Source organism: Schistosoma haematobium, chromosome 4 (genome assembly GCF_000699445.3).
Source record: "Schistosoma haematobium chromosome 4, whole genome shotgun sequence".
NCBI classification, from domain to species: Eukaryota; Metazoa; Platyhelminthes; class Trematoda; order Strigeidida; family Schistosomatidae; genus Schistosoma; species Schistosoma haematobium.
The window spans coordinates 20,209,762-20,227,615 of NC_067199.1; positions in this window are offsets into that span (position 1 = coordinate 20,209,762).

Genomic DNA, 17,854 nt, shown 5'->3' on the forward strand with positions numbered 1-17,854 from the left:
TTAAACTAACTAAACTATTAAGTTCCTTGAGTTTGATGGTTTTATAAGCAAAAAGGTAGTTAATAAAGAATAAAAGATGTTGGTTCGTATAGTTTCTTACTGTAATTTTAAAGAGATCGTCAGTGTTTAATATTATTTTTGGTTTGAAAAACATACAGTTATTGACTAGTAAACAAAATACATCTATCTTATTTTGAGTAAACAACTATTACTACAACTGTAAGCACAGACCAGGGAAATTATTTGATATTTATGCCATTCTAAACCGGATGTACAAATGAGCTGTGTATTTGATTTGGAAGGTGTGGTTATGCAAATAAGCTATCCTACAGTTGGTGACAAGATGAACTAAGGTTTTAAAACTATTGATCTTCCAGAAATTACCAGGTACGATACATAGATTCCCTGGTACCGATTCAACCGTATCGATACCACAGTATACTTAACTTGATACTAAGTTCATATAAGGAATTGAGAAACAAGTTTGCCACATAAGGATCTAAGTTGCATATTTCAATATGACAGTCAGAAACTTTACTAAAGACCATCTGGTTTGCCTTCGATTCAGTAGTGCTTAGAGTATCTGAAAATGTACATTGGATACGGGGTGTCATTTTAACTGCCATACTAAACGATAAGAATTTGAATTTCTGAAAAATTACGATATAACACTATGGATACATCTTTTCTATAAATTTCTCTAAATTGCTTGTAAGTGCATATCACTAAAATTAAAAAAATCACTATTTAAAAAACGATAGTAGTTTGGCAACCGTAATCAAAATAAAGTTTTTTTTTCAATCATCATTACTGCTTCTATTCAAGGTCAACTGAGTTGGACAAGACTAGTGTCCTTGTTTGGAACACAGGATAGCAATTAATGTAAAATAAGAAAAAAAATAATAAATAGTGCGATCACATGTCAAAACTGGCTAGTGTAATTAATTAGACAGTTTTTCTACATGCAGACCAATTATGAAATGACGTCAAGGTCTTCTCTTTATTTCTTGAAAATAATTAGATTATAGAAAGTTTGTTATTTGAAGTGTTGTGATAAAATGAAATATGCAAGCCATTATATTAGTAGTACATATATATATATAACTGATGTGCATCTACAATGAAAGTATTAGTATTCCATTTGGATGGAAGAATTTGATGCTTTTATTTTTTTCTTTAAGAAAACAGTTATTATTCCTACTTTTTGACTACGCTAGTTACATACTCAGTGATGATAGAAAAGAATGACTTGTAAAGATTTTTGATTTGTATAATATAGAAGTTAACTTATTCTGATGAGATATTATACCTAAGCCAAATTTTCTGTATTGTGTAGGTTTCATCGTTTGAATTCTAAGGAGAAAAGATATTTGATCATATGTTGAATAAAGATGATCATTGTTTTAATAGTTGAATTCATAAGGCGATGTAAGCAAAACCATCAATTAGAACCTGGAAACAATAGAGGGCTCTTTCTTCCAAGTATGGGATGTGCCCTGCTGTAGAGTCTCATACTAGGACAAAACGATCGTCCAGTGCTTCTAGGTTCTTAATGGCAGTTTAGCTTACATCGACTCATGAATCCAACTGTTAAAATCATTACAATCTCGAAAAACCCATTCTAATGATAATCATTGTTTTCAGAAAGGTTTCCCCAAGCTTTAATGATTGTTCGTTAAGTATAAACAAATATCTCATTGTATTTCAATCCAACATTTAATGTTTAACAATATTTTAAAGCTGTCTAAAAATCAACTAAAATTTCTACCTGCTAGTTTATGTGTACATAACAAGGCACATACATCCCAAAAACAAAGGTTATTGTAAACATCTTTGAGCATAGTTCAAAATAATTGAAAATGAAGAAAAGCAAATATTCTGTAGTATAATCATACTTCATTTTGATTGTAGTGAAAACAAAGTTGACTTTTAAGATCACTTTAAAATATCTAATGTGTAAGTGACTTCATGTTTACTTCACTTAGCTAAACTCATCACTATCAAAGTATTTAGATAAAATTCCCATAACCAAAATAGTTCTACTTTGAGTTAGTAACAACAGTTTTAAGAAATAGTTATGTAGTATTGTTTTTCATGTCTTAATCATTGATTCCTTTTTCTATCTTTTATTTTTTGTTTCTTATATGAAGTTTACTAAGTCATCTAGTTATTTTTGTGCGAACTATTACGTAATCTATATTGCATTAAACTCCGGTTTCAAGAAAATTCTTTTGATACTTTTTAATTTTCGCGTGTAGAAACTTTATATTCAATCAAACTTGAAATAATCAACCTCTAAAAGGATCATTTAATTCTTCTGTAATGATTGTCATTATGTTAATCGACATTTATCAAACCCAACTTAAATGTGAACTTCTATGTAGATAGACGAAGACAACGTAATCACTTTAATACAAAACATATCATAAGCTTCTATTTTCAGTAGGAGGAAGTCAGTACTGATATTTTTTTCACACTGTAACTCATGTGATTCAAAGGGTTTTAGCAATAATAATAGTCTATGCTTAAGTTGAATTAACATGTTAACTTAGTGAAATCGATCTACCGTTGTTTAAATTCATTAGTCTATAATTTACTATCATCTATACTAAACTATTTACCAAAATATAAATTTGTAATATGATTAATAAGAAAAATTTGGATATGGCTTATCCTTGTTAAAAAAGTAACAAGTGCTTAAAATATGTTGAAAGATTCACATGATGTAATTATACGATTATGAGAAATCAGAGGTACAATTATTTATTAATAATTGTCTACGCAAGATACTCAACATCCATTGGCCGGATATCATTAGCAACAGCGTTCTGTAGGAGAGGACAAACCCGCTTCCAGTTGAAGAGGAAATTAGGGAAAGATGTTGGAAGTGGATAGGATATACATTACAGAAATCGCCAAACTATATCATGCGGCAAGCCCTAACACGAAATCCTGAAAGGAAGCGGAAAAGAGGAAGGCCAAAGGACATATTACGTCGGGAAATAGAAGAAGATATGAAAAGGATGAATAACAACTTAAAGGGATTGCCCAGGACAGAGTTAGATAGACAATGCTGGTGGGCGTTATATACTCCTCCATGAGGAGTAACAAGCGTAAGTAAGTAAGAGATTGGTTTGAAATTTTTATTCAAAGATGACTATTCAAGTTTTAACGAAAATTAACAATTAGATTCAAACCTGTAGATTAACAGCATGAGCCTATACCAACCGAACTGAGGGAATTATTTGCCAAATAAGTCTTTATTTCACTTTAGTTATCAAGTATATTATTCGACTACCATGCAATTAAAAAGTAGGTAGCCAACTGGCCATAATAGTGACCCAGGTTATCTTTCGATTTCGGTCATTATAATTATGATAATCACAGTAAAAAAAAGTACTCTATTAATTAAGGCTACTATGAATGTCAAATTAATTATGAGTTTACTTTCATAATGAATATACTTAAAGATTATTATCTACCAGGTCATTATATCAAGAAATGCGGAAATAATGTGCATAAATATGGCATATGCATAGATACACACAATTTTATGCTATAAGCTTGACAAAATTATCTCACATCTCATCATCCAAAATTCTATGAAGATGATGATAGATGAATTCGAATTTTCATCTTAGTCGTCTGACTTATAGCAGATTTTGATTAGAGTAAATTATTGTTCAGTGTGTAACAGGACTGAAATGATAAAAGAGATTAAAAACATAGATTTAATTATAAACCGAAATCTATGATGGTAAAGATATTTGATAACTTCTTCTTTATGAATTTAAGAGTTAGTTACATTCCAAGTTTTCCAAACTAGTGCCTAAGATATTGTTTATTCCATAATATAGTAAACAAGGATAATGTTTCTCCTATACTCATAAAATATTCAGATGATTTACTTAATTATCTTCAAATTTCAAAAGCTATCACTTAATCTCAATTTAAATTAGATTTATAACCATTGTGTAATGTAGATAAAATAACTGACTATTGTTTGTACTCTAGTTTATGTCAGTATAATTTTCATTCCAATGTACTATGAAGTTTCATTATTTATAATTTCTGTTCTTTTAGTCAGAGTTCTATATTTACTCAATAAGTTCTTAGGTCATTTTCATATTTCACTGGTTGAAATCATGGATCAATTGAAGCTAGACCACCATGGAAAATCTGGAAGCATCAAACGTCTGTTTCGTCCTAGTATGGGATTCCTCAGCAGCGTGCGTCCACGGTCTTTCATCGCGAGATTCAAACCCAGGACATATCAGTCTCGTGCGTGAACATTTAACCTCTAGACCACGTAGCCGGCATCCATGTGAGTTAATGTCTAACATCAACCAATCCACGAAATTGAGCGACACATCCACCACTGTCTTCAATGAGTTATTATCTCACAACAGACCCAGTTGAACTCCATTTTCATATCTTATTTTTTTATCTGTCTGTTTTCAAGAGAAACTAATTTATTAAAAAGAATAAACTTGTAGGTTTTCTCAAGTCAATGAATTACATATGTGAAACAAGTATTAATTAATAGTAGTAGACAACAATTTTTTGAAATTTGAATTTAGTGATCAACAAGTTTGATGGAAGTTTCTTTATTTGACCACCATAATTTAATTTAGATAAATTTATTCAAAACAAGCTGAAGATTTTGTTGAATTAGAACCATTATAATATTTTGATTCTAACTGAATGAAAACAACCAATATAAATGTAATTTTATAGTTGAATCCCTGAGTCATTTGAAGCTAGACCATCATGGAAAACCCGGAAGTATCGAACAGCTGTTTCGTTTTAATATGGGACTCTTCAACGGTGTGCATCAACGATCTCGCATCACAAGATCCGAACCCAGGACCTATCGATCTCGCGAGCGAACACTTAACCTCCAGACCACTGAGCCAGCATCCGACTGTGTTAATGTCTAACTTTACCCAATCCACAAAATCGAGTTCATCGTGAATGTACACTGCTGAGGAGTCCCATATTATTGATGGGGTTTTGCTGTGTGAGCTGGATGGTTTGATCATGGAGCTATCGTTGTTCTTCTGAACAACGTTATTAGCATAAACCTCAAGTAGAAGTCTGAAGTCTACCTGAAGTTTGTGCTAATCATGTCGTTCAGAAGAACGATGAAAGCTCCATGACAAAACCATCCAGCTCAGAGAACAAAACTCCATTAAAACCATCCACCTGAGCTACAAATATTCCACACCATCTCAAAGTCCCATACTAGGACAAAACGGTCGTCCAGTGATCCCAGGTTTTCCATGGTAGTCTAGCCTCAATTGACTGATGACTTCAACTATAAAACAGATTGTAAATAAAATGTCAGTTGGATTACGAACGCATGAAATAACTATCGAAGTGATGAAGCGTAAAAAGCTAAACTCATTAAATATTGTCGATGAAGCCAGAACTATCAGTCATTTATTATTAGTTTTAACCTTTTATGGACATTGCTAATATTCATCATAATACGTTGATTGTTCAGATTATTGTGTATAATTTTCAATTTTTGTATGTTATCTTTTTGATCGCAGTTATTGATCATTTTTATTATCCAGTCCCTATAAGTCTACATCTTTTCATAGATTTTCTGCACATCTATAAACACTGATCACAGATTGAAATATGTACAAAGACTTACTATGAAAACAATATTATCGTGTAGATGATTCCGTTATTTTTAATTTCAACATTTCCGTTTATATTTTCTTGGATCTTGAATTTTTTTCTAATGATAATATTAATGTTTAATCTTATGAGAAGTGATCAAAAACGCTTACTCAACTAGATGGTATTATTTTCAACTTTATATAATCAGAGTACTTTCTTTACTACATTTAGATATTTAGAAAGTTATCTACTATCACTAATGTAGAATCGCTTCAGAAGGAGTTGAACACTTTTATGAGAATTTTTGAATTATTGTCATCACTGTTTAACATTAGTAAAAGATTAATTTCGAGATTTTTAATTATGTTGGTATTTCTGATAAATGTTCGCTCATACCATGCTCGTAGGCCGAACACAAACTTTAAGAACTTACTGGAGGCAAAATATCATATGAATACTGAATTCGGATTTTGAAATCCCCGTTATCATACCTATGTTTATGCTTAAGTTGATGCGTTAAGTACTGACTATAAATATTTATTACTTTGATCTACTTCATGTTCTAGACATATTGGTTGGCACTACTGAATTCGTTTGGAATGGTAATTGGAGTTTTATAATTTAAACTATTCAGTAGAGACAATACAATATCAAATCTATCCAATTCAAGCGACAAAATTTACTCCCATTTCTGAGCATAGATTTATTATGATATAGTAATCTTTCTAAATTTAAATTCATATATTGGTTGTTTGGATCTTCCCATTGACGTTTGGGACCGCAACTGATCAGTCTCATTTTAGTGCATCCGGTGACGATTGCTTCGATATTGCATTTTAAATAAAGATTGATTGCACAAGCCAGTGGCTATCTGGACTCGGTGGCTAAGTGGATAACTCGATGGTGCTTAAAGGGAAACGTACTTGATTCGAGTCTCAGATTGATCATTAATTCACCTGATGAGCCTCGAATAGTACGAAACACAGGTTCTGTACCTCAATGCTAGCCATCATCCATCTCTGCTTTCTGAATCTAGTTATATTGAGTTGTATTCAGCGAAAAAAACCTTGTTATATCAATTTATGGTATGTTTTGAGTAAGTTAAATCTAAGCATCGATCTAACTGGTTACTTAATGCGTAGGCATAAAAGTAAGTAATTATCTTCAATCGAAAGATTTATGGTTCGTGTAAATATATATATTTATGTAATTGTCTATTAGTTACTAAATCATTTAAGTTTCACGCTATTTAGACATGTTTCACATGTTTTGAGTCTACTTGGCAATGAAATCACTTCTTAATAATAATCCTTTTGCAGGTCAAAAACAAAAGAACATGTTCACGGAATCAGGCTAATCTAAATAATTGTTTTCGTAAAAGCGCTTGCATTACTGAGAAAATAATTCTATGCTTTTTTCAATTTTTGTAGTATACCATGATTAAAACGATATTGTAATAAGTTGGAATATTATTATCTATTCATTGTAAAGAACAGAATGTCTGTAACGCTGCCATTTCGTTCATAGAGTGGACGGATATAAAGAATGTTTAACATCATATGGGTGTCTTATCTTGTAATATAGGTTTCACATATAGTAAAATCTGAAGTCTTTAGCCCGTAAAATAACAAGGTTGAGAGATTGTTTGTCCAGTAAGTTTATATAACCTACGACTCTTGCCTACAGTAGATGTTGTTGTCAACAGACTTCTGATTAACAACACAAATGTTGAAACACTGAACCAATGAAGGCAACTTGTAGTTTAATGATAGCAATGTTATAAACTACATAGCTCATAATAAATGTAAAATTGGATCGTTATAGATAGCAGGTATCGTAAGAAAATAAAAATGGTATCATGGTAAAATAAACAAAATATTAGAAATGTCCATTTTTTTAAATGTTCATACTACTTATCTAGTTGATATCAGTTTGTGACAAATACTATGAACAAAGATTTTGACATCTGATGTTGATCAACACTCAGAGCAAAATTTTGTCAACAATAACAATTTGTATAAGTTACACAACACCAAAACAATTAAATCTATGAATAAACACAATCTAAATATCTAAATAACCAAAATAAATGAAAAGAGTGATAAGGAACAAAAATGGTTCTACCTAAACTGGTTGTTTACCTTACTAAATAAAAACGATAAAATAAAACCTAGAAATAGGTTATCGATACATTAGATATCGTCAGTTATCATATTTTGCTGGACTTAAGCAAAGCTTTAATAAGATGTAATCGTTTATTCATATGTCTTATTCTAATTTACAATATTTCACTCAATTGAGTTTGAAAAGCTTCAAACATATGAAACATAATCTAAGACATTTGCTTACGGCGGCCAGAAATTCCTAAATTTTGTTGAAAGGACAAGTCATTTTGTTATTTAGAGGATTTATATGCAGTAAATTAAGACTTAAAACAAATCATCCTGATAATTGATAGAGCAATAAACATTACTATTTATCATCATGTTCAGGAAAAATTCACAGAAGTCTTAACGGTACTGGATAAATAGACAAGAACAGTTCCTATCTTTAGAGTAATTGTATTGCTTTCAATTCCTTCCATTTTCGAAAATTATAACAAAATACCTCACCTAACTGGGTTATTTGTCATCGGCATATTAGAACTAGAATAAATACATGATGTCAGTGTGTGCATCTACGTTATAGGAATCGATCGGGAGTTAGGATCCCTCCGATCAAATCATGATTAGGTTCATATTATACTATACTATATTATTGTGTTAGTTAAAACGATGAAAAATTGTAATGTCAAGTAATTTCTAGTTTGTCTAGTGTAAATTATATTTGGATCATTCTTGATTATAAATGATTCGTAGATGAGCGAAAGATAAAACAAAGCTTCAATCAAGGATTTCCAAGTCCTCTAACATATTTTTTCATATATGTTTTTGTGATCATTCGTTATATATTCACTTTGGTAACAAAAATTATCTATTACACATTAGGTTACTTAAAGTTCTTTCAAATGAATTTCTTGGTTCCTCAATAAAACTTTTCATGTCATATATTTTCTTAAATATAATTAACTATACATTTTTTTAATGGAGTTTACTTTGTTTTATCAGTTTTAAGTCATAGGATTTATAGGATTCTACTTTAATATAAATAAAATGTGATTTACCATTATTTCATACAACTTTAGTTAATTTTGAGATATAATTAATAAATTCGAGCCAAATATAACTTTCATATGATTGAAAAACATGAATCTTATTTTACTTGAATTAGAAAATGACCAGATATAGACAATAGAATAACTAATCATATACTTAACAATTGAGAATAATGTAGAGAATCTATTAAATATATCACCGTATGGTTAGAGTAAAGAACTTAGTTAAACTAGTTATTTCTTTATCACTTCTCATCTCATTATTTTGATAGTATTAATAATGATTATAATGTTTGATTATTCACATTCTGACTCATAAAATATCTTCTTTTTGTTGACATGTTTTGCACATATATATCTATACACTGATAAACTGATAGATGGACAAAAATACTTTCCTTGTTTTTTCTCCTGTTTTTCCACTGCTATTTTTGTTTCACACAATGAATTCGAATGAATCACCATTTTAATGAAATGACGATACATTTGTTTGATAAAATGATGAGTCCTTTTTTTGTCGGAATGGGTTTTGTGGAGATTTTTAGAAATTTCACTGGTTGAAATCATGAGTCAATTGAAGCTAGACCACCATGGAAACCTTGGAAGCACTGGACGGCCGTTTCGACACATGATTTCAACCAGTGAAATTTCCAAAAATATTCACAAAACCCATTCTGATAATAATCAACTGCTCACTAGTGACTGACTTCAGGAGATACTCCTGGAGTTCTGGTGAGAGGCCGTCATCAGTGGAGTTCAACCAGGTCTGTTGTGACATAGGAACTCACTGAAGACAATGGTGTACGGTTTCGCAACTTCGTGGATTGGTTGAAGTTAGACATTAACACCGTTGGATGCCGGCTCAATGGTTGGTTAAGCGCCTGGCGCGCGACTGATACGTCCTGGGTTCGACTATCGCGGGGGGGACGGGACCGTGGATGCGTACTGATGAGGAGTCCCATACTAGGACGAAACGGCTGTCCAATGCTTCCAGGTTTTCCACGGTGGTCTAGCTTCATTTGACTCATGATTTCAAGCAGTGAAGTTTTTAGTTAGAAATGTAATAAACACATTTCAAGGTAATTTATTATTATGCATATTTCATTTCATATGAATGTAACAAATAAATCATTAAAATAATTGGTTTAGAGAAGGAAACCTATTCAACAATTTCATAAGTAACCATATTCTTTAGTATATTTGTATTAAGTCTTAAAATGGAGTTCATTACAAGTGTTTTGTTCTGTTTTCAACTTATCCACTGAATGTATCTTCATCTTAATGTTGATATTTACTCTAGTAAGTAACCAAAATGAAAGTGAAAAAAAGAATTATATTGTTGAAAAAGATTTACTTTAAGATCTAATACCTGACATTATCAATACATTCAATGGTTCATAATATATTTGATAAACGTATTTACGGATCGTTTAACCACCTATGGAAGAAAACATTAATAACTACGTGGTTAACCTGTCAAAACAACCACTAACAAACATAGAAAAACACCTAATCCGGAAAAAAGGGATTAAATTTGATAAATGCCCATAACTCCATTGGATTAACTAAATTTATTAAATTGACTATTTTAAATTAGTGAAAAAAATATCAGCGAATATAACTAAAAAGGATTTGAAAAAACTTTTTTTGTTTTAAATGTTACACTGTTAAACAAAATGCAAAAGAATATTAAGCTAAATTCTCTTTATTATTCTATTGTGTTGGATATGAATGGTAAATAAACTAATCATTGAATGGACTTTATGCAACAGTAGATTTAAATAATGAGAATTAATTTCATCAACTCTTAATAATGAATGAATGTATATGTGTAACGATTAGAATAGGTTACTGAGGTTAAACTATAATGCAGAAAATAGTATAATTTTGGAAAAAACCGGGTTTTTTTTAAAAAAAAGATTACATAATTAATTCAACTAATCATTTTATTCGGAATAAATTACTACTGACAAAATTTACAAGTACATTTCATTTCTGTGGTAAAAAAAGATCTGAATTATGTACAATTTCAATAGTTGAGATCACGAGTCAATTGAAGCTAGACCACTATGGATAACCTAGAATTACTGGACTGGCTTCAAGAAGTATTTCCTGGAGTTCTATTAGGAAGCAGTGACCAATGGAGTTCAACTGGGTCTGTTGTGAGATAATAACTCATTGAAGACAGTGGTGGATGTGTCGCTCAATTTCGTGGATTGGTTGATGTTAGACATTAACTCACATGGATGCCGGCTACGTGGTCTAGAGATTAAATGTTCACGCACGAGACTGATATGTCCTGGGTTCAAATCTTGCGATGAAAGACCGTGGATGCACGTTGCTGAGGAATCCCATACTAGGACGAAACATTCGTTCGTTGCTTCCAGATTTTCCATGGTGGTCTAGCTTCAATTGACTCATGAATTCAACTATAAAATTGTTACTTAACTGTAAAAAAAATTAGTCACACTGACCTGTGAGGCTTTTCTGAACAAATCATGGGCATCAACAGTAAGGTAACGAATTTATCATGAATATAGATCAATGTTAAACTGTCGACATCTATTCCTATCTATAAATAACTTATAAAACATAGACAAATGATTTATAACAGATGGTTTACAAAACGTATATACATTTGATGATGACTCTCAATAACAGATTATTTTTCTAAAAGACGTAAAAATGAGTTTTGTCAGTTTTAATTAATGTTTATAATTGTAAGTAAGAGGAATAACCATCAAACATAGTGGTGATTTTTTGAAATACTGTCTATGGAGCTTTGAGTTTAACATCATGAGATGGCATAATGATTATTATTTATCATTATTATTATTAGCTTTATTCAATATTGTATTTTTGGTACAATATGGAGTTCACAGCACAAAGCATTTCAACAAGTTTCTTACTTCTTGGTCGATCCTAATGAGAAATATTGAGTGGTCACTAGTTAGAACTTATCATTTCAGAAATTTGCATTTGAATAGTGTGCATTCATTTTGATGCATATTGTCAGCAACCACGATGTCGCTGTTCTTTGTTGTAACTTATACAGCATAAGGTTGTAAACTTTTCATAAAAGGACCTGAGTAGGTTAACTAATTAACAGATGCAATGATGTGTTTAAACAAACAAAGAAATAGATAACTTGTTGAAATATCCAGATGGCAGAAACAGGTCGCCCAGATGCTCAAGCAAGCCACCAAAATATGATGAGTATTTCATCTTAAAAAGACTCATCAAATTATTAGATGTGATTGGAACTAATTAAAACTAGTTCAGTCAATGGATAAGGATTAAAAAATTATAACAGTGATAACATGAAAACTGCATTCAGATATATTCCCTTAAACACATTACTTATAGCATAAAATGAAATCAAACTAATATACATCTAATATACATCAAAAATACTAATTTACTATCAAATATTCATTAAAACAATAAACTAAGTAGCTTATCAATCATATACACATGTATTAATAAATTAAAAGAAATGAAAATCAGGTTATTTAATAATGAAAATGGATAATATGTTAATTTTAACGTATTGTATTAAGAGAATTTCTAATGTGTTGATAAATGAAAAGTGATTCATGATATTCATCAAAATGTAAACTTTTTAAATAGTTAAATTCATCAGTCAATTGAAGCCAGACAACCATAGAAAACTTGGAATCACTGGACGGCCGTTTCGTCCTGGTATGGGACTATTAATCAGTGCATATCCGCGATCCCGCTTCGTGAAATTCGAACCCAGGATCTATCGGTCTCGCGCACGAACACTTGACCTCTAGACCATTGAGTCGGCATCTAACTGTGTTAATGTCTAACTTCAACCAATCTACAAAATTACGCCACCATCCATCATTGTCTTCAGTAAGTTTTATTATAAAACATTTTTCTGGATATTTCTAACCGTAACATGGTTAAATTAATTAATGGTAAGCTGTTTAATAGTTATAAGTTTTGATATGACGCCTTCTCAATGTACATTTTTGTTCGACTAATTACTAGTAAACAAAGTAGATTTCTACATTATTTAATAAAGTAACAAATCAAGTTAAATAATGGCATAACATCGAAGAAAATTTGAAAGTTATGGGAGTTGACTTGTTAACTGGTTTATAATCAAATGACCAATTAGTATGTCTGATTCCTATTTTGTCGGTATAACCCATAGATACCTATTTTGTTAAATTAATAAACCCCTCAAAAGCTTTTTTCGCATTCAGAGAATATGAAAAACTAAAAATAAAAACTTAGTTAAAAAATAAATGTGTTATGATAGTCATTGTATATAAACGGCCGTCTAGTGCTTCCAGGTCTTTCATGGTGGTCTAGCTTCAATTGATTGATGATCTCAACCATTGAAATTACTATAATATCCACAAAACCCTTCTGATTTTAAGAATAAGCCAATAGAATGTGCAAGCATTGTTGTGTCTTATGAAAGGAAGTGGTAAATAGCTTTATTGTAGATTAATTGTTTGTGAATTTTGTTATGAACTCAAACATTTCAACATAACATCATGATAATCTTTTACAAATCTTACAATACATTGTAAAACAAGATATGTAACACTTTGTTATTTGATATATTTATTTACAATAAAATTGTATAAGCAACTCTTGGCTCAATTAACCAGAAAGTGTTTACGTCTTATTGTCTATTGTTGTTGTTGTTAATAACAATCATTATATGAATTATTGGAATTGAAGCAAAGAAAAACATTTTCAGACATTAGTTCCTATAATCATCAAACTGACTTTGGAGTATATGCACACATACACACTTAAGTCTAATCACATGCAATAAAATATATCATATATAATCAATGTGTTTACAAAATATGTATGAATGTAAACAGACTAATCATAGTAAGAACTCTCAGTGATTATTTGGGTAATCTATCTCCTTGGTGAAGTATGTCTTGTAGGTTTAAAGTTTATTTTTCTTTTCCTTTCACATTTCACTTATATTCTATAAGTTGAAGACCATGAGAAGCATTATGACACTAGTTAATTTGTTTTTGTATTTAGACCTCTATTTTGTTTGTCTATAAATTTTCTTGTTTTGTGTAAACAGCGCTTAATTTTCTCTGCATATTATTGATATACTTCTTGTAGGACTGTGATATTTAATTTGTGAGTAGATCATTGAATGTATTTTTCCGTACATCGAATTAAGTGGTAATTAAAGAATTTTTGTAACTCAAAATGTCTAGTAAGCGCTTAACAATAATCTCCATTCAAGCTTAAACACTAGGTATTAAGCAACATTTCATTAACTGGATTGTCGCATATGTTACGTATGAGAAAATCAGAAAAATATGTGACATTTCAATTTAAGAAATAGTAATACCTAACACAGATCGGTTTCTTCTGACAAATATTTAATAAGGTTCTTCCCATTCATTTCATATTACATGAAGGTTATGATTTGAAAGGTGACTGTGTGATGGACAGAATGTTCTATCATCAATTCTACAAATACTAAGATTTAACCATGCAACAAATGTTAATATGAAATAATGACAGACTAACTTCTGTTACTTTATGCTATCACTCAGCTTCTATTTCATGATCTACATTTTGTATTTCCTGCCTAGTATAATTAATAATTAGAAAATGAATAACTGACACTACCAAGATGTGTTTATACTAAATAAACTTTACTCAGAAATAAATATTTGCCAAAAAGCTAGTCTGGTGTTGTCGCACAACAGCTTGAGAAATTCAATCATTAATTTATTTCAATGAATAAACAAATGTCATTTCTTCTTTAACGTATATTGGTTATGGTATAACCAATATGAAATATGTTAACTGTCTTTAATTTTGTTCCCTTAACAATAAATAACTTAATATATAATCAATTTAAATATCATTTTGAGTTTTTGAATGCCCAAAAAGACGATAAGAAATTGTAACTATCTTATTTGTAGTAAGGTACAGAGTAATAACCAATTCAATAATATTGAGTTATCAGTCTTTGTAGATGATGTAGAATGTTTTTATGGATGATGACTTAAGCAATCTAAAGGTGTAATGTACAACATCTGTGTCTGCTTAAAACTTAGTTCTGGTGCGCTTATCGCAAGCCATCTGAATAGTTTCACAGTTCAATAATTTCTTCATAAATCAAGGTGGTAGAGTTAAGTGTTACTTAATTAACTGAATATTATACTGATTCTTATACGGTGAATAATTATATCTTATATTATATTGCTAGAAATTGTTCAATGCAAAATGATACCAACCAGTTACAAATTCATTGACATGCTGTGTAACCTCTTATTATTGTTTACTTCTGCTTTGTGGTTAAAGAATTGAAATAACTGCAAAAACGATAAATTTCCGTAAAAGTCTTATAAAATGATAAATTAAAATGTATTTTTCAAAATAATTTAACTTTATTGTCTACTGTATTTGACTGTGTAATTATTGGCGTACAACAATAGGAAACACTGGACCTAAAATAGAGTAAATATGATGTAGTTTAGGAAAATCGAGTTTTAACTGTGATGTGTTATATATCAAGTGCTTTAAGTAATGTCAGTTGGTTTCAATAATTTTTCAAATTGATCATTGGAGCCTATCAACGACTACATAAATGAAGTCAGTAACTGTACTCTTCTCAAAAAGTTTCATTTCTAAAACAGAATATGGATTATCCAAAGGTGTTTTGTTCTTCAGAAATATTACAGTGATTTAGATACATATATTGTGTAGTATAACCTTCATGTTTGAATTTCAGTCATTAATGACTGTGAAATGGCACATGTTCTCCTTTGGACTGAAATCAGTGTTAGTTAGCACCTCATCCAACAAGGTTATTGATATTCCAACTTTAATTCACAGTCGTGTATTAGACAATTTTTAGTGCCTGATAAATATTAACCTTAAATTGATCGATTATACATGTCCTATGACTATTTAGAAAGAATTCTCAATAGTTTAGAAAGCTTTTGTATTGTTTATTCAAATCTTTGTAATAACACAGCTCAAGGCGTAGCCTACCGACACATTTTAAGCATGAATTGTATTTCGAAAGTTGGGTTGTTCTATGATATAGTGAGTGTAATCACAAGTGTTTATATTTACGTATGTAAGCGGTAAATTGCTACAAATCATTTCCAAAATAATACTCAATAAATTATAGTATTTGTATATAAGACTAACTTTAAATTTTACGCCTTTTTTGTTTTGTTTGTTTCAGATTTGTGTATTACAATTGTGCTTACCTAAAATGAGAATAGAGTTGATGACAGGAGGAAAACAAAATCATATCATTATGTTTGACAAGTTAACTTACCAAGTCATCATAATTAAGCAAATTTCGTTGTTAAATAAATAAAAGAAGGAACATTTAATGATACAAAATTATGGACAGTAATATTCATTGCTACGATAATGTTGATTACAAAGGAGTTGAAGCATAACCATCATTTTATTGTCATGTTATTTGTTCATTGTTTTTAAAAAGGTTATATGGGGATCTTTTTAAGGGAGTGTGTAAAAGATTGTTGTTAGGGAAAGTTACACACTTTTTTATCTGAAATCACGTATAACAAAAAGAGAGATCGATTTTTCATTGCAAACTCAATTCTCTTGTTGACGTTGTTATGGCTAACAAAAATAAGAAATCATTAATATTCTTGATTATAAAAATACTGATAACAAAAACACTTGAGAAAGAAACGGTAAACGTAAGATAAAAAGTATAATGTTGAAGAAAAACACGGTAGATTTACTGCATAAAATGTCTTTCCAAGGTATGAAACAAAATGTTTCTGATAGTCAACATCTACTTATAACAGAAACAATTCCAGTTGACAAGGGTTTGAATCATTATAATGTTTTGATATCGTTTCTAGTAATCAAAACAGATTATTTTGTTTGCTAGATGAATTCGAAGATATAAATAAATATAAAGTGAGAAATCTATTACTTAATATTAAAGCTGCTATTATTAAAATCAATTGTAGCACTTAACACCAAAATTGTGGAGGAGAATTGATTCAATTCAATAAGAGTAGGCTTATGTTCAAGTATATATATAAACGTTAATTTCTAATTGTAAACAAACTTCTTAACTGTGTGTTATGGTTGAAAGTGGTCTAGTTTAACAAAATCTCGAAAGATTTGAACGCTTCTCATAGGGTTTGACAATCTAGTGTATATACTGCACAGATAAGTTAGATTTTATTATTTTTAATGATCAAACTATCAGAAATCAGTCCTAAAGGTTTGAACCTTCCCATTGTTGGTGCTACCGAAATGAAATGATCAGTCTCTTTTGAGTAACTGGCTTTCTGAATGGATCGTCCCAAAGTTTCCATAAGTCACAAGCATTTTTAAGTCAAGATGGGTTGTGGTTAACAGTGGAACCCAAAACATTTGTTTCGTTTTAAATGGGATTCGTCAACCAGAGGTACCAGCATCTCAGTGTCGGTGTTCACTCCGCAATTTAAATCGAAATATTTGTACATTATGAGCTCACCCTGTTTAGAGAGACATTGTTTTAGATGTTACTGGTTTATATAAGTATTATTCACCATTCAATAACCAACCAATTGTATATATCTCAATTCTGAAGATCAGTCACTACTCAACTCAAGTGTAATGTCTCATACGTTTAACCAGGGTGAAACTGGAGATTACAGGTATGTCAATAATTAGTAATCAGATCAATTCTAACACATTAATTACTATACCGTTCAAAAATACATTTATGGAAAAACTGATCTGCAGAGAAAATTAATACTAGAATTATGAAAATAGCCATTTGTAAATTATTTTGATTTGTGTGGACCTCGTTAAAAAGGTGTAACCCTCTGACCGAAGCATCAAATTACCATAACTATCATGATTAGTAAATCCAAATAATTATATCTATTCCTTAAAGTCACTGTTCATCATGATGATAAGAGTGGTATAGAACCTTTAAAACAATATTTTATCACTTTAACTAGTTAAATCTTTAAGAATATAATACATTTCCAAATTATGAACTAAAATCAGACAGTTGTTAGTTACTTCCTTTACTTAGATGGTTAACTAATG